Below are 21,739 nucleotides of genomic sequence, written 5' to 3' on the forward strand. Positions count from 1 at the left end.
GTTTTAGGACCAACTTAAAAGTTGTTAGTTCAGAATATCTATTTCAGTTTTTTGGCTTTTCCAGTGAAAATAATGTAATTATGCTTAAATGACCCAGTCCTCACTCCCTGCAAAAATATGCTGACATCAGGACTTATTTGTTTGACAGCATTAATTCAGAGGAACAATAAGCAGTGTTTTCACACTCAAAACTAGCCAATGACATAAAAGGTTACAAATATTAAATTAGAAATGCTTCATTGTCATGAGTTTCACACATGGGTGTTCCTGAATGTACACTTGTATACACAGAGCAACATCAGGTAATATTAGAAAAAGATCGATTCCTAGAACTCACATAATCATTATATTCACCAGATGTCTTTTGAGTAAAATATTCCTCTTTTCTCTATTGTGTTTCAAACACTTGAATTCCTGGAAGACACTAAAACTCAATTTGAGTATACACTCTCTTCATCTAGGAGTCATACACTTACTGAGGGTTAAATTGTTTATAGCTCTTTCAGTTGACTCTTTTCTACTTTAATCTTTTATGAAACGTCCTGGGGGTAGGAAACCCAAAGGGGAAGTCCATGGACATATGAAGAAAGGCCAAAAAATAGGAGAATACACATATAAGGAAATGGAAATAATAATGTAAAAAAAGACTTTTAAGAATTTCAAAATTCTCAAAGGAGGAAATAGCATCCATAAAAAAAGAATGAGATTTTATGAAACAGAAATAGGTAGTTGTTGGGACTTCCCTGGTGGTCCAGTGGCTGAGACTCCATGTTCCCAATGCAGGGGGCCCGGCTTCGATCCCTGGCCAGGGAACTAGATCCCACATGCTGCAACTAAAGGTCCTGCATGCCACAATTAAAAAGATCCCACCTGCCATGCAACGAAGATCCCGTGTGCTGCAGCTAAGACCAGGTGCAGCCAAATAAATTAAAAAGAAAAAGAAATAGGTAGTTGTGACTCAAGAGACATAGAAAAATGTATTTTTTAAAAAGACCCTCATAAATAGTGTACTAGACACACTTAAGCAGAGAATTTGTGAATAGTAAATAGAAATGAAAAATGTCACCCAGAATGCAGCCCAGAGAGATAAAGAGATATATGAGACAGAAGTTACAGGACACAGAGGTTAATTAAGAGGTGTCAACATGTATCTAATAGGAATATTCTAGGAATAGAGATTAGAGGGAATGGCAATGAAGAAGTGTTATTTAAAAGTGGCTGAGTAAAAAAATACAGGGAGGTAATTATGACAACAGAATAGGAGACACTTATAGATACAACAGAGACTGAAAAATCATAAGAACATACTGTGAACAACTTTTAGGTGGAATGGAATTTTTTAGCAAAAAGTATATAAAATATAACAAAATTGATTTTAAAAGAAATGGGAAAACTGAATAAGATCTGTTTCCCGAGCATGACAGAATAGATATCTGGACCAACATTGAAAATGTAGGATTAAAAAAAGAATCTTTTTTTTTTTTCTGATTGTCATTCTCTTAATGCTTATTTTTAAAATTATTTATTTATTTATATTTATTTATTTTTGGCTGTGTTGGGGCTTCGTTTCTGTGCGAGGGCTCTCTCTAGTTGTGGCAAGCGTGGGCCACTCTTAATCGCGGTACGCGGGCCTCTCACTGTCACGGCCTCGTCTTGTTGCGGAGCACAAGCTCCAGACACACAGGCTCAGTAGTTGTGGCCTGTGTGCACAGACCTAGTTGCTCCGCGGCATGTGGGATCTTCCCAGACCAGGGCTCGAACCCGTGTTCCCTGCACTGGCAGGCAGATTCTCAACCACTGCGCCACCAGGGAAGCCCAAAAAAAGAATCTTAAATGTATCTATTAGTTAACAATAAAATAAAGAATACTTAGGTCAAAAACTGAGTGATGGCAAGAACCTAGAGAGATAAGGTGAGCAAGCATTTGCCTTGAAGGCATTTAATAAACAACCTGATCAGGATAATATGAGAAACAGACTTGGTAGACAAACTGATTTATGGACATAAATACAAAAATACAAATTAAAATGTGTGCAAGCTGAATCGAGCAGTTGAGAAGAGTCAATGGCTCAACACTAAAAAGTCTTCCACATAATTCACTCGTTAACAGATAAACAGAAATATCATGTGGTTGTTTTTTTACTAAGTGCAGAAAAAGCATTCAATAAAATTCAACACTTATTTAGAAAGACAATAATAGGTTTTGATTAGGAGCATAAACTGTAGAACCAGATGGCATGAGTTTGAATCTAAACTCTTACTTACTGTGTATGGTATTGTCTTCATTTCATGCTTGTTAGATGTTGGGCAGAGAACCCAACTATGCTGTGCCTGGACTTCTGACCTACAAAAAATACGAGCTAATAAAAGTGGCTTTTTTAAAAAATTGAGGTGTGATGGACATATAACATTATATTAGTTTCAGGTATACAATATAATGACTCAATATTTGTATATGCTGAGAGCTGATCACGACAATAAGGCTAGTTACCATCCATCACCATACAAAGTTACAAATGTTTTCCTTGTAATGAGAACTTTTAAGATTTATATGTTGTTTTAATCTGAGAAATGTTTTGTATTTTTTTAATAGTAATAGAAAACAGTTACATCACGTGACCTTGGACAAATTACTTGATCTCCCAATGCTTTACTTTATTGTCTGTAAAGTGGAGATAATAATAGTACCCGCCTCATTAGGTGTTTGGGTGGATTCAATGAGCTAGTATGTGTAAAATATATTTGGCACATGGTAAAGCCTCAAATGATTGCAAATAGTACTAGTTGTTGTTATAGAAACTATTTGAAAACTAGAAAAAGCAGGGAATTTCCTTAAAATGCTAAAGAATAGTTATCAATCCTATAACAACCATTAGGCTAAATAGTGAAACTATTTCCATTAAAGTTAGAAAGCAGCTAAGGATGCCAGTTATTATACAGTAAAATATTTAAAAACATTATGCTTGAGGTCCTGGTCTATATAATTAAATGGAGAAAAGAGATGAAGTATAAATATTTTAAATAAAGGGACAAAATTGTCTTTTGCAGATATGAATGTTATGTAGAAGCTGTGAGGGAATCTGCAAACTATTAGAATTAGAAAACTAGCACGTTTGTTGGATATAAGATCAACATGAAAATTAAGTAAATTCTGTATACCAGTAATAACCAAATAGAGAGTGACCACAATATAAGTACCTTGTAATATATTTAATAAAAATATGAAAGACTGGGCTTCCCTGGTGGCGCAGTGGTTGAGAGTCCGCCTGCCGATGCAGGGGACATGGGTTCGTGCCCCAGTCCGGGAGGATCCCACATACCGCAGAGCGGCTGGGCCCGTGAGCCATGACTGCTGGGCCCGCGCGTCCGGAGCCTGTGCTCCGCGACGAGAGAGGCCACAACAGTGAGAGGCCCGCGTACCACAAAAAAAAAAATGTGAAAGATCTTTATCAATGAAAAATATATAGCATTATAAAAATGATAATGAAGGACATAAAATATGTGAATAAACGAATGTACACATATATGTACCTGGTTTAACTTAGGCCTTCTGCTACTCTGATTTTTATGAAAATATATCAAATTAGTTGGGCTAAAAAATAAATAGGATAACCAAATACTTTTTGGAGACTTTGGTTTTTTGTCCAGAAAATCATGGGGGAATCCCTTCTTCCTGTCAAGATTCAATTTAAAACAAAAATTTCCTTTTATAAGTTAGTGAGTGAAAACTTTAGCGTGTAAATAGCAAAAAGAAAGAAAGGAAGGAGGAAAGAGGGAGAAAGGAAGGAAAGAAAGAAGGATGGAATCCAGACAATATAAAAAGCTTTTGGTTCCGTAGTTAAAAGAAACAGCTCAAAGAATTATGAAAGGATATTAATTCCATCAGTCAGATTTCAGTCAGGAAAGCAGAATCACTATGAGTCTTATGGTATAAGGGATTTATTATAAGCATAAGATATTACAAAACTGTGGGAGAAGCTGGAGAAGAATCCAAAAGGGGGAGTTGGAGGATCAGAGAAAGTCCCTAACCAGCCCTTCAGAAGCTTGGTGCAGGTTGGACAGCTCAGGCCAGGAGGTGGGAAGCAAGATCTAACCAGCTGCCGAGTGGAACCCCAAAGGAGAGCAGGTGGGGAAACATCTATGGAGGACTGTTACCACTGCATCTGTTAGTGGGCCTGGAGTCACTGTTTGTCATCAGCACCAGCAGTTGGGAACAAGAGCTAGATGCGGAAGAGGAGCGCCAAGACCAGATGGAATCTGCAGGCAGCCTATGTCTGTTACTGGGTCTAACCACCATTCACTTCAGAGCTTCATGTCTGCTGCTTCACTTCTGTTCTCCAAATCTCATGCCAATTTTTGTTCAGCTCTAGCCTGGATCCACACATGTGCTGGTATTCTGGGAAATAGTTCTTATTTAGCCAAGTGCACACAGTAAAAACCCACGACAGGTGTGAATAGGCTCTGTACTCTATTCTAGGAATATAAAGATTACTAACACCAATAGTAATCACTCAGAAAATTATAGTTGCTCTTACTGTGTTTCAGGTACTGTTGAAAATTATATAGTCACAATAGCAGTATGAGATTAATGCTGTTATTATTCCCCTTGTATTGATGTGTAACCTGAGTCACAGACAGGTCAGCTTTACTTCCAAAGCTACACATTGTTCTCTAGGGTTAGCATCAGCAACATTCTGGAGGAATCTAGTAAAATGGGGACATACTTAAAAACTGTATTCATACTAGAAAAAGTTGCTCAAAGGAGGGCAAAAATTAGAAAAAAATAGAAACAGCCTAAATCTTCGTCAGTAAGGAAGTAGAGAAGTAAAGTCTGAATATCCATGAGATAGAGTACTGATTAGGAGTTCAAAGAAATGCATTACATATGTATATCAGCAAAAATACCTCTTAAAACACAGTACTGAGGGGAAAAGTGAGTTGCAGAATGATATACATGATCTATCATTGTTCATTTAAACATTTGTATTTTAAAAGTATAAAAAGTGATATATACAGATGTTCACCAAATTTATAAAGCTAGTAGCTTGTGGGAGGGGCCATGGCAGATGCATTGCTTGTCTACCCACAGCCATGCTTGGCTTCCTACTTATCAGCAGAGCTCCATTTTGTTAATTATTCTTTCTCTTCATTTGCTGTATGGAAGGTGGGGCTCAGCCCCCAGCAGTAAATTACAACTGGCTGTTTACCAATCACAGTAAGTCCGTTCCATCACCAGTGCTTGGTTTGTGCATAAACTTGTGTCACAGTTATGGCCAGTTCTCTGGGGGTATTTCTGGGAATGGTTTTATGTACTAAGACAGATATGACTGGGCTGCTAGTAATACATATATAGTGGCAGAATAGAAGGATGGGAAAAACTGGGTTCTGGATAAAGTCATCAAGTTCCTGAGTTAGCCAATCCTGGAACTAATCTGTCTCCAGTCTTATTATTTAAATCAGTTGATTTGGGTTTTCTGTTAATTGAGGTTGAAAGCATCCTAACTGATGGTAGTAGGGATGGGGAACAAAGGAGGCTCACTTTATCTGTAAGCATTTTATTTCTTTTAACTAAAAAAATGCAAAAAATCAATTAAGTTTGAGTCGTGGATATATAGTTATTTGCTCATTATTCTCCAATTTAAAAATAGAAGAGTGGCACATAAGTTATATATACATCGTGAACAAAGACATGGGAATGATCATTGTCAGTTGAGGGGCAACTGGGAAATATTTCTCAGCAAATGAATCAAGAACCAATTTGTTTGTATTCATTTAATATATACTTACTTGCTTTTCACTCTCTGTGTAAGCTACTGTACCATTCAATTTGGGGCTCATATTTGAAATCACTGTGTTTTTTATTTGTAAAGAGCATCTTTTTTATATATATAAATTTATTTTTTGGCTGCGTTGGGTCTTCGTTGCTGTGCACGGGGCTTTCTCTAGTTGTGGTGAGCGGGGGCTACTCTTTGTTGCGGTGTGCGGGCTTCTCTTTGTTGTGGAGCACAGGCTCTAGGCACGCGGGCTCAGTAGTTGTGGCTTGCAGGCTCTAGAGCGCAGGCTCAGTAGTTGTGGCACACGGGCTTAGTTGCTCCGCGGCATGTGGGATCTTCCCAGACCAGGGCTCGAATCCGCGTCCCCTGCATTGGCAGGCGGATTCTTAACCACTGCGCCACCAGAGAAGTCCCATCAATCAATGTTTTAGTGCCTCACTTTTAAAAATGAATGGTCAGGGACCATTAGAAAAGGAAGAGGAAACAAGAGGGTAGGAAATTATTCAAGAAATAACATAAGAAAAATTCTAATAATTTGAAGGACTTGATTTCAGATTGTGGGAGCCCAGTGAGTGCCAAGCACTGTGATATTTCAAAATGCTAGAGGTAAAGTGAAGATTCTGAAGCCTTGCAGAGGGGAAAAAATACAACGGAATGGGAATCATGATATCTGACTGCTCAAAGTCAACACTGAAAGGTAGAAAGTGATGGAACAATGCCCTCAGAATACCGTGGGAGAATTATTTCTATAAGCTTGGCTTATATATGGCATCCCTGGGCAATACTGTGGGCTTGATTCTAGACCACCACAGTAAAGCCAATCGCATGAATTTTTTGGCTTCCTAGTGCTATCTAAGTTATGTTTACACTATATTGTAGTCTGTTGTGTGCAATAGCATTATGTCTAAAAAACAGTGTACATACCTTAATGAAAAAATACTGCTTAAAAATGCTAACCATCATCTGAACCTTCAGCCAGTCGTAATCTTTTTGCAATAGTAACAGCAAACATCACTCATCACAGATCACCATAACAAATACAATAATAGTGAAAAAGTTTGAAATATTGTAAAAATTACCAAAATGTGGCACAGAGAGGTGAAGCGAGCAAATGCGGCTGGAAAAAGTGGCGCTGATAGACTTCCTCGATGCAGGATTGCCACAACCTTCCATTTGTAAAAAATGCAGCATCTGCGAAGCACAATAAAGCGAAGCACAGTAAAAACCAGGTGCGCCTGTATCTGTCAAACTGGCAGTCAAAGCATGGTAGAAAAGTCTTTTCAGACATGGAGGTCCTAAAAAAAAAATCTCCCTATGCACCTTTCCTAGGAAACTCTTGGAAGATGTGCTCTATTAATACAAGGGAATAAACCCAGTAAAAGTAAAACAACATTCAAGGAAAAGAAGGGATCCAGCACAGCAGAGAAGCAGAGGGATCTCAGGATGATGGTGAAGGGAAATGTAGAAGGTCAGCTCTTCAACTGGCCTAGAGAGCAGGAGGACAAAGAAAGAGTGAAAGATTATCTGATGTATTTAATTATATTTTGAGGGAATTTTCATTGCTTTCAGGGAGTCAGAGAATGAATTACTTAGAGGTACATCAATAAATTTAACAAATGAAGAAATTAGATGGTAATTAACTCCAGGAAGAACCAAGTTGAAAAGAAAGAAAATATAAATATCATTCATTATATGGCTCTACTCAAAATAATAATTATGTAGTTACAATACTGTAACATTGCACATTGATTTCACCAAAGAATGTGTTTTTGTTTGTTTGTTTATTTTTTGGCCATGCGCAGCTTGTGGGATCTTAGTTCCCTGACTAGGGGTTGAACCCGGCCCCGACACTGAAAGCGCTGAGTTCTAAACACTGGACTGCCAGAGAATTCCCCCAAAATGTGGCATTGACCTTGTTGAGAGAATGGGAGGAAGAAGTGTGGTTGTTTTGGGAAGAGATGGGGAAGCAATGTGTAAGAGAGAGAAATCCTCATCTTTTCCAGTAGGTTGTTTTTAAAACCAGAGAATCAAGAAACAGGAATATAGAATATTAATTATGTATATGTAGGGTAAATACTTTAAAAAGCAGCTTAAAGCATTGAGAATTGTTGGCTCAGGGGGTTAGGAGTTGAGGGAGAGGTAAGGTATTACCTAAGAAACATATAAGCTAATATTTTTACCATCAAGTTTGTAGAGCAATTTGACTTTTTAAACCATGTACATATATTCTTTTGATAAATAAACATTAATTTTTAAGTATGTTTTATTTACACAAAACCTTTTTATTTGTAAACCAATTTAACACAATTCAACATTTATTCAGTGCCTGTTATGTAGATTATTGTACGAGAGAGATATGTAAATATATGATCTTAAAGCAAATCCGTAATGTGAGTACCTGCTTCCAAATGGAGGATAAATACTGATGAATCTTAAAGCACCATCCATTCTGATCTGGGACTTGGGGGGAGGCTTCAGTGGATTGAGTATTTGCATTGGGACTCAAAGGATGAGAGGAATTTGAATGGGAGATTAAATGCCAGCTGTGGCCAGTGTTGTCAGGTCCCACCATGACTGCAAAAGTAACTATGTGTAGAAGAGTCTGGGAGAGCCGTGGGAGGCTATGTTGACTTCTCTGCCTTTCCTAGACATTTCTGTTAGTCACTTTTTCCTGAGGATTTATTCCTCCCTGCCCTATCACCCAGAGACTCTTAATTTTAGTATTGACTTTACCATGCTGTGTTAGGTGGTGGTTCTCTCTCTGCCGGCACCCTGCCTCTTCTTAAACTTTTGGTCTAATTTAGAGAGGGACAAGGAAAGAGAAAAGAAAACCTTGGTTTCACCTGACCAAATGTAGATTCCTGAATGTAAAGATAGGAACTCTCTTCCGTAACCTCACAGGCAACTAGATATGGCTGTTACCTCTTTTGAGGTCCTAAGGTTAAACAGCCATTTTCACAGTTTGAACATAATTCTTAGAAACCTCAAGAGTAAGTAATGTAGGACACATCTAATTGTTTGCAAAGGAATGTAATAATTTCATAACTATAACATAATTTACATTTAGGTCTTTAATCCATCTTGAGTTTATATACACTACCAAATGTAAAATAGATAGCTAGTGGGAAGCAGCTGCATAGCACAGGGGGATCAGCTCAGTGCTTTGTGACCACCTAGAGGGGTGGGATAGGGAGGGTGGGAGGGAGACGCAAGAGGGAGGGGATATGGGGATATATGTATACATATAGCTGATTCACTTTGTTATACAGCAGAAACTAACACAACAATGTAAAGCAATTATATTCCAATAAAGATATTAAAATAAATAAAAATTTTAAAAATGGAAACTAAATAATAATAATAATTTATTCCTGTTATATGTCAAAACTGCTATTCAGAAGTAATGGGCCGTGTGTGTGTGTGTGTGTGTGTGTGTGTGTGTGTGTAAGTGTAAGTGTAACATCCTCCAAATTTAGGTTTTTGTGCTCTGGATTTGTTTTCTTTTATATTGTTGGGTCCATAAGAGGAAAGGCTGGCTTAGAACAAAATAGCAGAGCTAAACCATATGTTTTGTACCAAATTAGAAACAGGTGAAGATTGTTAAAATCCCGCAAGAGCTTACAAAAGCTTTAGACTGAAGTTTGTATTAAAGGCAGGTGGTTATATGTACAATAAAAAGCAGTCACCAGCACACCAGCTTATTGATACATATGTGATTGATCTTTTTTGGATAAAAACAAGGAGGAGTTAATAAATCACTGCACATAGCTATAAAGATGTTTGGGCTTGAAAGCCTAGCCTGTAAGAGCAAATGTGGACCCTGAAGGAAATTTATGAAGCATAGATCCTTTTAGCTTTACTTAACAGCTAACATCTGACTGACCCAGGGGGACCATGGAAATTTACTGCTGGGCCATTCAAATATGTAAGCTGTTGTGTGATGTAGAACAGGTAAAGATTAGCCCAGTAACAAATATGAGGCTATAAAATAAAATGAGATTTCGATGACTTGTAAGTACTTGTCAAAGGTCAGCTCCAAATGACTGGTCAGAAATGGGAAAAACTTGTTGATAATTAAAGCAGATTGATTATGACAACCTAAGGCGTTAGCATTGGTCGCTCCCAGATCAGTGATTCTGCAAGTTTCCTCCTCCTGTGAAATCCATACTTAAACAGAATGACTTTAAGGGCCTTTAAATTGTCTTTTTGTGTGCTGAAATTGGGTAAAATTATGAGTTGAGGTAATTCCTTTTGCAATTCCATAATTGAAATACATCTTTCTCAAATGTATTCTGAATATATGGAATTTGTAGACAGCCTATTCATTCTAGAACACTGACTTTGGCTAACTTATGTATGCAATTTTGAGCTTTGACATCTAGAAAGCAGGTAGAAGTTTTTAGGCTTTCTGATAGATGATCTTGAATTAACCTTTAAACTTAGGTAGTTAACAGATTTACGCACAGAGTTATTGAAAAATCAATTTAGTGAAATTAAGTGGATATTTCAAAAATGTGTGGATTTATTTCCAAGCTTTTTGTCTGCTTTGCTTTATGTAAGTCTCCAGAGTAATAAATGTATGTAATATTGTTACTAGGATTTTAGGAGTTGCATTTTGGACTTTAATAAGATCTCTAGTTATTGACGTCAACATTCGCTGCCTTTTTGACTTACTTTACCAAAAGGTTGCCACATAAAAGCTAGATTTGGTTGTTTTCAAGGTATCAGCTTGTGAAATCAGTGGTAAATTTGGTAATAATTTGGTTCATGAACATCTCATTTGTGAGTTGAAGAAATCCCACAGATTTTTTATAGAAATCTTGACTAAGTGAAATTTACAAAATAATACAAATGTACAAAATGGGATTATTACTGGGCGGGGGTGGGGCTTGGGTCCATGGTGTAGAATTAGTTTAAGATGAGGAGTCAAAAGGCACCAGTTGGAATTCTAGCTCTACTTCATCCCTACATTTACTCCTCCCTCCATTAAACCGGTAAAAATGTTCCAGACATTGTGCTCGAGGAACTAGGATACAGTATTAATAACAGTTTCCATTCTTGTGGAAGATACAGAGGCATAAACACGCAATTACAATAGTGTCATAGGTCCTGCGTTGCTGAGTGTACAGGGTTCTGTGAGAGACGAATAGCTAATCCCAACTTGGGGCGGGGTAAGGTCGAGTGGGGTAAGATCTGTGGTTGTAGTTGAGTGTTAGAAAAGACCGTGTGACCTTGGGCACCTCAATAACAGTGCCTATAATAGGACAAGTGCTTGTATTGTATTGATAATGTATGCTAAGTGCAATACCTAATGCATAATAGATATTCAGTAAATAAAATCCAGCATCAGCATCCCTGTTGTTATTTTGGCAGTGCTCACTGGCTCTTTTACTCTGGTGCTGGAGTTCCTTGCCTCCTATTAATATACAGCAAACATAGTATCTTCTCTTGTGGCACTTACAGATAGGTACTGGGGAGGTGACACATAGTAATAATGATAATTGAATGCCTGCTGTATCCTGGTAACTGTGCTGGGTCTTCGGTTTTTTTGTTTAGTTTAATTCTCACAAGCAGTCCTGGAAGATTGGTGTTATTAAACCCATTTTAGAGATTTGAAAACAGGTTCAGAGTAGTATGCCCAAGTTCACACTACAAGTAAGTAACAAAGCTGGGAACCTGAGTCTATGCCTTTCTGACTTCAAAGCTTAACTTCTTACACCTAAATCCCCCTTCTACTTTTCTTTTCTTCTCCCCCCAGAAATAGGTATTATAATTAAATAAATAACTTTGATGTAAAGGTTTGAGCACGTAAGTGGCTTACAGAGCATATACCACTAGTTGCACTGATATATTTAAGCAAATCTGTATTATGTGCACACATTGTGAAGTAGAACTTTAAAATGGTGAGCAGTTTTTCTTCCAAATTCATATTCCAGATGGAAACATCTTTTGGCATTACCAAGTATGTAGGTTTATGCACCTTGCACGCTTAATTGTAGTTTAAAAAAAAAAAAACTTTACAGATTTTTGTAGGAAACAGGTGCTGTTGAACCTGGGCAAATGCAGGATGGCTGTTAATGTTGTGGAATGTGATTTTGATTTACTTGGCAGAATTTTTATTTTATAAAAATGACTATTAAAATAGACATGCTTTCCATCCTTTAATTTTGCTCTGTTTGCGGAAATTTGCCTGTAGAATATTTTTCAACAGTTACTAAAAGGGTGTGGAAAAACTGGAAGGTTTCTAGAAGGAAATTGATTCTGAATTCTTTAACAATTTTCACAACCCTGCAACTTACAAAGTTTTTTAAAAAATGGGGATTTTTTAAACCTTCTTACTGCAATTATTTGGAATTCGATTTCCCTGAAATTCCCTTCTCTTTTTAGTACAGCTCTGTCTAAAGAACTATATTTAATATTGGCAAAGAGAATAATCTGATGTAAATCTTTTCATTACGTAATTTCTCCTTTAAAAACTTGTGATGGCATCTTATTACCTGTCATATCAAATTTAATATCTTTTTTTCACTGGCATATATGATTTGCTATTATACATTCTCTCTCTCTTCCTTACCCAAAGGAGAGGGGAAGATCACTCTTCTTCTTACTTTTTTATAAGGACTTTTGTCACCCTCTGCCCATGAATTATTTCAACATTGTTATCTTTTGTTTGCTGCTTCTCCTTTGATCTATTATCTCTCTCTCCTCACTTCCCTCCTAGACCTTTCCTCTGTGTTTTCTGAAACCCCTCTTCAGTGACTATAATATATCCAAGTCTTCAACCTCTTTACTATATATGTATAGTATACAACTGCTAGAGGTAAGTAAAATCTCTGGCTCTCTTCTGAAAGTATCATTTACCCTGGAGCCTTCTGAAGAGGAGACTGTTTCTTCTACATCCCATGTCTCTGGGTCTAGAGAAGGTAATGTCAGTTCAAAACCACTTCTCAGTAGCATGTACCTAGTGTTTTGACACTTGAAGTAGATCATTTTCAACACCTCTTTCTCTATATGATAAAATTATTTTCAGTAATAATCATCACATGAAACAGATGATAATAGCCAAAAAAGAAAAGCAGAAATTTTTCTTTTATTAAAAAAATATACATATATATACTTTTTCTTTTGAACAGTTTCTGTGTGCCCATCTTCAGGGAGCAATTTTAAAGGTTTGTATTTTACTGTACCTGTTCAAGGCTGATTGTAAATATTTTTGTATCTGAATAACCTTATCTAAAACTACACCAGGAAAAAAAAATGATTCGGAACTAAGAAGAATTGCACATTGCTATCATTGTTTATTTTGAACCTACTGTTTAAACACGGGAATATGTGGGAATATGTTTACACCAGACAGTCTGGGGACACAAACTGTGTACAAAGGAAGCTTCGAAGATTCCAAACCATTTGAAATTTAATCAAATTGGAAGTGTGTAGTTTAGTCCACTTCGTTGGGCTGACTGTACAGCTGGGAGTTCTTTGAATTAACTTCCATGTTGATATAATATTTATTAGCATATGCATAATGAAAACATCCTGATTTGAAGATTGCATACATATAGAAATCAAACAGTCACTGCAGCAATTGTTTAGAACTTAGACCAACAAACGATTTTTTTTTCTGGGAGGATTATTTTATCACTGGCATTAGGCATTAGATTCGTTGTTTTTAACCCATTTTATTATCATTTTAAAAGTCTCTGCAGATTTATGCACCTCCTTATAGACTGCCCCCATCTTCCTGCCCTGGCTAGGCCACTGTCATTACCCTAGTGGCTTCATGCTTGTAGTTTCTCTTTTCAGTATTCCTAAATATTCTTATCCCATCATCCTTACCTCTAACCCACTTACCTATGGGAAAAAAATCAAACTGTTGGAAAGATTGGAGCACTGTAAATTCAAGTCATCTATTTCAGTTGGACTAATACATCCTAGATACCTGATTCTCCTTCCACATGACGGTCTTAAACCTTCTCTCTTTTTTCCCCATCCCCAGTTGTCCCTTTCCTTCTTGATAAATCATCCCATTTCTGACTTTATAGAGAAAGTAGAAGCTACCAGATGGGAATACTTCAACCTTCCATAGAAACACATCAAAACCTTTTGTAATCATCTCCATCATCTTCAAAATGCCCTCTCCTTTGTCGACCCTGACCCAGCCCTCTAGTCCTCCAGCTGCTTCCTCTGAAAGTGCATCTGTATAATCAGCAAATTCTCCTGTATCTTCAGGCTTTTCTCAGGGAGTTCAGCCTATCTCTTGCCCTAACAACTTGAATTTTCCCTGAGGACCCCATGAGTACCCATTTAGTAGCTATTAATTTTCTTATGTGCTAGTAGGTATTCAGATTCAGGAGATGAGATTGGGGTTTTCTTCCTCTCGTTGGTTTTTCTAGATTCTTACCTCTTTACCCTGTTGGCAAAGGAAACATACGAAAACCTATTCCTTTGAGACATATGCTCTTCAACTTTACCACTCTTTCAGTCTCTCAGTTATAACCCCATTACTCATCATGTGTTTTGGCAACAGAGAAACAAGAAACAGGTGACATAGGAAAGAGAAACAGTCTTTCTCTTTCTATTCAAAATCTTGCTGTTATGGGTGACACTAACACACAAGTGGATGATTCATTCAACACCCTAGCCTTTCATTTCCTTGATCTTTTGGCACCAGTGATCTCCTGCATCCCATAGTTTTTATCTACTCCCCTGGTTACTCTCTGAGTCACGTCATCATTTCTTTCAGTCCACATCCAGGATCTGATTCAAGCATCCTGCTCTCTGATGACTACCTCAGCTCCTTCGGCTTGTGTGTTAGCCTCTTGTTCATTGTTCTTCTTGGTGACCTTCAGACCTGGCATTTTTATCTAGTTTACATTATATGTCCCATTATTTTAGTCACACCTTTGTCTTGCCCCCGCCCCCCGTGACTTCTCATTCTTACAGCCCTGTTGTCCATTTTCTCTGTACCTGCTGCACCCAGGCAGATGTGTAGAGAGTCACGCAATAGTATCATTATAAACTCATGATTAATTACCATTTCTGGGCTCTCAGTAGTGCTCAGCAGTTCTATTACATTTCTTTGTTGAAGTTGTTCTACCATTTGATCGAACTTTCATTCATTTGGGCAAAATAAAACATTGAGTTCTTCATGACCCCTCTCTATCCATCACCCTTCACTTCCAAACCGTAACCAAATCTTCATGATTTATCTCCTAAAAGTCTTCCAAATTAGTCTCCTTTTTTCCATTTCTTATATCACCACGTTAGTCTAAGCAGCCGTGATCTCTCACCTAGATTACTGCAACACGCTGGTCTCACCTTCTCTAAACCATTCTCCACAGCAGTCAGCATATTTTTTTTTCCAAAATGCATATTGGTCATTGTCAGGAAAGTTCAAGGAGGAAGGGTTAATTAAAGAAGGAATGTATCAGATGAAAATCTAAGCAAGTTAACACCTTTGTTTAAAGTCCTTCCATGGTTTCTTATTTCTATTAGGAAAAAAAATCAGACTATGGTCTGACATGGTCTAGAGGGCACTGCATAGTCTACCTTCCTATCCAGCTTTAGTTTCCTCTCTCGCCAGAACTCCCCTCAGACCAACTATACTGTCCTTCTTTTAATTCCATGAAGCAGCATACTTACCCCTGCAGTGGTTCTTTACATATGCTGCTTCCTTTAGTTGGAACATTCCTTCCCTTAGCTCCTACTCATCTTTTTTTTTTTTTTTTAATATTTATTTGTCTGCACTGGGTCTTAGTTGCGGCATGTGGGCTCTTTAGTTGCGGCACGCGGGATCTAGTTCCCTGACCAGGGATCGAACCTGGGCCCCCTGCATTGGGAGCATGGATTCTTAACCACTGGACAACCAGGAAAGTCCCCTACTCATCTTTTTTTTTTTTCTTTTTTTTTTTTTTTTTCAGTACGTGGGCCTCTCACTGTTGTGGCCTCTCCCGTTGCGGAGCACAGGCTCCGGACGCACAGGCCCAGTGGCCATGGCTCACGGGTCCAGCCGCTCCGCGGCATGTGGGATCTTCCCGGACTGGGGCACGAACCCGTGTCCCCTGCATCGGCAGGCGGACTCTCAACCACTGCGCCACCAGGGAAACCCCCTACTCATCTTTGAGGTCTCAGCTAAAATGTCACTTTCTCTCAGAAGTCTTCCCTGGCTCTCTCAGTCTTTTTGTCCACCTCTTTTCTGGAATAGTGTTCCTTTCCTTCAGAGTACTTAATTTATAAATTATGTATTTGTTGGTGCGATTATGTGAGCAATGTGTGTCTGCTCCACTGGACTTTAAGCTCCATTGTCTGTGTTTGCTCACCCTTGTATCCCCACCACCTAGCACCATACCTGGCACACAGTGTGAGTTCAGTGAAGAATTGTTGAGTGAATAAACTGTTTCCATAGTGATCAGTTTCTTTCATCCTTCCTGTTATAATGGGAGACTTGGCCCACCTGCCATCCAAGGCAAATCCTCCTCCTGTGCTCTCACCACCTGTAGGATGGAGACCCTGTTCCCGCTCACCTTCTCAGGGCATCCCACTATGCTTCACCATGTTACTGAGCTCTCTTCTCACTGTGGCAAACTTCACATCATCTCCCTTTCCTCACCTTGTCACTCCTGAACTCACACCAGTCTTCCTTCATCTCCCACTGCTTCATTTAAACGTGTTTACCATATTACCAAAGCTACCTACCAATGAATTCATGTAATTACATCCAATAGACATGTCTTCATGTCTCCGTTGCTTGAACTGTCAGCAGCATTTGACTACTGATGATATCTTCCTTCTTAAATTAACACTTTCTCTGTGCTTTTCTGGTGAGGCACTTGGTTTTCCTCAAATCTTTCTGAGCAGTCCTTCCCAGGCCCCTTTTCATTTCCCCATCTCTTGTTGATATTCTTAAGGCTCTGAAACAACCCTCCTCTTTATGATTTTTTTAGGCCATCTCATTCATACCTGGGTTTCAGTTTCCCTTTAAGGTTTTGTAATTCTTGATATTTTTACCCCAAATTTCTCTTAACTTTATGTATAAGGATATTTTTTGTAAAATATATTATCTATATTATATACATGTAAAGTATATACACCTGCTTCTCCTCAGCATTCCCTGTCTCAGTTCATAGACACCACCATCTACCTGGTTACTCAATCAGGAAACCGAAGGGTCGTCTTTGACCCCTGTGTCTTCACCACTGTCACAACTGTCTATCACAGAGTCTTGCGCTCTACCTACAAATCATAGCTCAAATCTACTCACATATGTTCCTCTCCACTACTGGAACCCTAATCAAAACCATCACCATTCTGGTCTGAACCATCGCAACGGCCTCCTAACCAGGTCTTGTTCCCCTTTATTTACTGCACTGTGGCCAGAGTGGTCTTTAAGAAATATAAACCCCAATCCTGTCACTCTCGTGCTTAAGAAATCTCTAATTAATCTCCCATTGTCCTTAAGGATATAGTCTAGATGTCTTGTGGTTTACAGGACCCTGTGCAGTCTGGTCCCTGCTGACGTCTCCAGCCCAGTCTTCTAGCACTGAGCACTCATACTGTGTTCCTCACCCCACCCCCTAGCTGTCTATTTTAATGTCGCCTGTACTTTTATCAAATTAAGATGACAGCCTCATTTTATCAGTTGCTTAGGCTCAAAACTCTGAAGTTATCCTTGACTCCTCTGCCTCTCACACCTCATATAAGATCTTTCAACAAATCATTTGGCTCTGTCTTCAAAATACGAGAATTCAGTTACTCCTCACCACTTTCACAGCTACCATCCTGGTTTATACCACCCTCTTTTCTTGGCTGGGTCTTTGCAGGAGCCTCTCCATGTTTCCTTTCTTCCTCCCCTGCAGTTTGTTCTCTCAGAGAAGCCAAAGCATCTGTGTCTCTCATCTTTTCAGAACCCTCCAGAGCTTCCCCTCTCGTTCAGAGTAAAACCCAAAGTCCTTACTCTGACCTACTAGGCCTTGCGTGATCTGGACCCATTACCTTGCTGACTTTCTCTCCTCTTCCTTTTCCCTCACTCTGCTCCAGCCATTTCTTATCTTGTGTGCCTCTGGCCTGCCTTACAGTTTTACTGCATCCTCATCAACTTGGAATGAATTATAGATAAAGCTTTAGTGTTATTATACAGCCCAGCAGAAAAATGTGAGTTTTTCTTTTTTTAGTCATGACAAGGTAAAACATAGTAGTCTCTTTTCCTCTGCCAGGTGGAAGGAAAGAGAGACATGGGCATTTTCAGGAAGTGTGCAAAGGCAGAGAGAAATGAGCTTGGTGTGTTCATGAGACTATGAGAAAACCACTGGAACAGAATAAGGTTGCAGATAACTCTGACAGTTCAGATCACGAAGGCCTTGAAAGCTAGGCAGAGAAGTTGAAATTTAAAACAATAACTGGTTAGGAAGCAGGGCTGCTAAGTGACATGATAAAAAGTCTTACTTAAGAAGGAAAATAATGATACTACCTTCTAGTGAGTAGAGGACAGGAATGCTGCTAAACATCCTACAGTCCACACAACAACAAAGAACTTTCTAGAGTGGCGATGGGAATGGAGAGATGAGAATGTTTCACAGGAAAAATGGCTTGTCGACCTGGTGAATCACTGCATATATAAAATGCAAAAAAGGGTAAAAATTGAATGCCACTCTAAGCCTGAGTAACTGATAAAAGTTGTGGGAGAAGACTAATCTAGACAGGAGAAAGTAAGTTGAGTTTGAAGTAAACTCGTGACCTCAGAACATACTGAGGATGTGTTGTCACATTTTCTACAAGCACAATGAGCAGAAGTGATCTTAATATGCATAATAAAAATTTTGAATTAACTCTAGCCAGGTCCTCATCCCCAGCTGAGCCATCAAAGAACCAGACGTGGATGTGGGGCTCCGAAGGTGAAAGCAAGAAACTAACCAATTTGGAGTCCTTTTAAAAAACGTCTGGTTTGGGGAAGAGGGGGAAGGGCTTATAATAATTGTATCTTTTGAAAATAAGAAAGGTTCAAAATAAATTTCTTTTACAATTTTATTCCAGATTGATTGTGGCACATCCTTCATATATACATACACACATGTGAAGTAATTTGAATATGTATTATATACAATATTTATATATATATAAATTTAATTTTAAAACATTTCCTACTTTCAGACCATACACATGAATCTCTTTTTCTCACATTTCATTTGCTAGCACTTCAGTAGGTCTACTTTGTAGCCTTAGCTGATGCCTATCATCGTGACCCTTTGGCATTATACTCTTGAAATATTTTCTTGGTTCCTGGAGGAAATATGAAGTTATATTCAATATATTTATTTTGGCATATTCAGAATTACAGAATCTTGGAGACGGATGAGATATTATACCCCATCGAGTCCAGTGGGCCATCCAGTGTTTGATTCCCCCCATGTTAGGCTCTAGGGCTGCTGTAACAAATTACCACAGACTTGGTGACTTAAAGTAGCAGAAATTTATTCTCTCATGGTCTGGAGGCCAGAAGTCCAAAATCAAGGTGTCAGCAGGGCACCGAAAGCTCTATAGGGGAGATTCTTTCCTTGCCGTTTCCAGCTTCTGCTGGCTCCAGGCCTTCCTTGGCTTGTGGCTGTGTAACTCGAATCTCTGCTTCCATCTTCAGGTGACCTTCTCCTCTTCTCTGTGTCTCTCCTCTGTGTCCTTATAAGGACACTTAACTGGAGTTAGGGCGCAACTGGATATTCAAGGATATTCTAATCTCTAGATTCTTACCCTTTTCCCAAATAATGTTGCATTCACAGGTTCTGGGTTTCCAGATACGGACATATGTTTCGGGGGAACCACCATTCAGCCTACTAGACCCCTGAATGCATGGGGGTTTTTTGTTTTGTTTTTGTTTTCATAGATGTAGTTTTTCGTTTTGTTTTGTTGAGGTTTTTTTTGTCACACAAAGAGGGAGAGAGGAAGTGATGGGACAGGGCCCAGTGTTGTCCCCCAGAACAGCTTCTGAGGCAAAGGTTCATCTGGATTCATTTTGAAAAAGCAATTTTGGGGTCCGTGTTTCAGGAAATTCTCCAGGCTGTCAGTCTTAGTGCAAACAGCTTAAAACAAAAACCTCCCTTCTGTTCACCACTCAGGGATCTAACGCAAAATGCAAAACAGACCTGTTTGGAAAATGCCTGACCTTAAAACAAGAGTGAGGCCTTTAAAGATGCATTACATACAGAATCTCCCAGGAATCAAGTCTGCTGCGACTTCACAAAACCAGAAGCCCAGAATAACATTTCCAACTGTAGAACTCCTGGCTAACAAAAAAAGAGGAGGATCACAGAAGACAGGCAAGGGGTCCTACCCGGACACCTGCCTCTTCGTTTTGTTCTGAACAGACTCATAAACTGGAGCGTAGAAAAGCGGCCTCGGGGGTGGGAGCAGATGCTCGGTGGTTGCGGCTCAGTCTCTGGGGAACAGAGGGGCGGCTCACTGTTTGCTCGCCTCTCTGCCCAGCCTCCTTTCTGGCTGATCTCTGCTGGTCCCTGGGATCCCTCCTCGCCCAGCACCCCCCATGCCATGGCCCTTCTGTAGCTTCTGCTGCAGGCCACCACGGCCACGGCCCTTGGCCGCCACCATTGGGGATGCACAGGTACTTGATGGTGCTGCTGCGGATGTAGCACTCGGGCATCAGCCAGAAATTGTCTCTGTCCCTGGACTTGCAGATCACCTCACGCAAGTTGATGTTCATCCAGTTGTCACAGCTCACTAGATGCCCATTGTATGCCTCCCCGTTTTTGAGCTCGACCAACAGTGGGTGATTCTGAGCTGTTTTCAGCAGCCACAAGTGAAGCATGGTGCCAGCAGGGACTGGGCTCCCCGCCACTTCCACCACAGCCGCCGCAGCTCACCGCATGGTTATTATTGGTTGACCGGCCTCTGCTTAGCTTCCTCTACTCAAGATCTTTTGGATTTTGACTAATTCTGTGGTGACATCAACTTTCCTGTAACTTTTTTGCCATCAACTTTGGGTTTTCCTGCTTGATGCCATGAGAATAAAACCAGCTTTTTTTCTCTCTGAAAGTCCTTCATTTGTTGTCCATGAGACTTCTGCCCTTCAGGCTAAACACCTGTGGTTCCGTCAACCATTTCTCTCAAAACTATGGCTCCCATTCTCCTATTCATCCTGGGTGTTCTTCTCTAAAGGACCCAGTGACAATAGAAAGAATACTGAGTGTATAACTGAAGACCTAATGCTGAGGTGTCATATCTTTTCCACTAAGTAGGTGACCAAGGCAAGTTAGTTTCTTTTAAATAACAAAAGCACTGGACCACTCTGCTTCACTGCATGCTTTTTATAGTCAAATGAGATTATTACAAAACCTATAAGAAACATAACCTATAAGAAAGGTTCCAGTTATTTATTTGTATGCTTCTAAAAAGAAATATTAACTCCCAGAACTAAACGTAGATCTGTCAGTATCATCTGACACAGTACTAAGTATTGATAGTTGGCACTAGCACGTTCCCTGGTTATCTGCTCTCTTTCTGTTAATACAGCCTGGGATTACATTGGCTTTTTGGTACTCATGTCATAATTTTTTAATCACACGGAAATTACTAGGTACTAAAGAGCTCCAAACCATCTTCACAGATAATCTATTTATTGCTTTCTAATTCATTGACTTTTACCACGTAGGGTCAGTGAATTTTTCAAACAACTTGGAAATATAATTTAATTTGGAAAAGAATTTAATATTGCTCATTTTAATTGCATTTTCTGTAAAAGTATAATAATAGGAAATGTATACTTATTCCTCTAGTTATTGAATCTAATACTCCCTTAAATTAATTCTGTTTATGGTGCTAAGGACATTTTTCTGGCTGTACTTGAATGACCACATTCTTATCTAAACCTTCTGCAGTCTGCTAATGAGATTCTCTATGTATATTGAATTAAGATGCCTTTGATTTGTATCTTATGTCCTGATGGTAATAGGTTTTACCCTT

General features: G+C 39.0%; 1 protein-coding gene and 1 pseudogene across 1 annotated transcript in view; one reads left to right on the plus strand and one right to left on the minus strand.

Moving 5' to 3' along the window:
* The window catches only part of UVRAG (UV radiation resistance associated), a 318,729-nt gene that overhangs the window by 210,211 nt on the left and 86,779 nt on the right, over positions 1–21,739 (plus strand). The window lies entirely within an intron of this gene.
* On the minus strand, positions 19,135–20,602 carry LOC113607785 (U6 snRNA-associated Sm-like protein LSm4 pseudogene; annotated as a pseudogene).

The sequence above is a fragment of the Aethalodelphis obliquidens genome, unplaced genomic scaffold, assembly GCF_003676395.1.
Source record: "Aethalodelphis obliquidens isolate GAN/ISIS:26980383/991018 unplaced genomic scaffold, ASM367639v1 scaffold50, whole genome shotgun sequence".
In the NCBI taxonomy this organism is placed as follows: domain Eukaryota; kingdom Metazoa; phylum Chordata; class Mammalia; order Artiodactyla; family Delphinidae; genus Aethalodelphis; species Aethalodelphis obliquidens.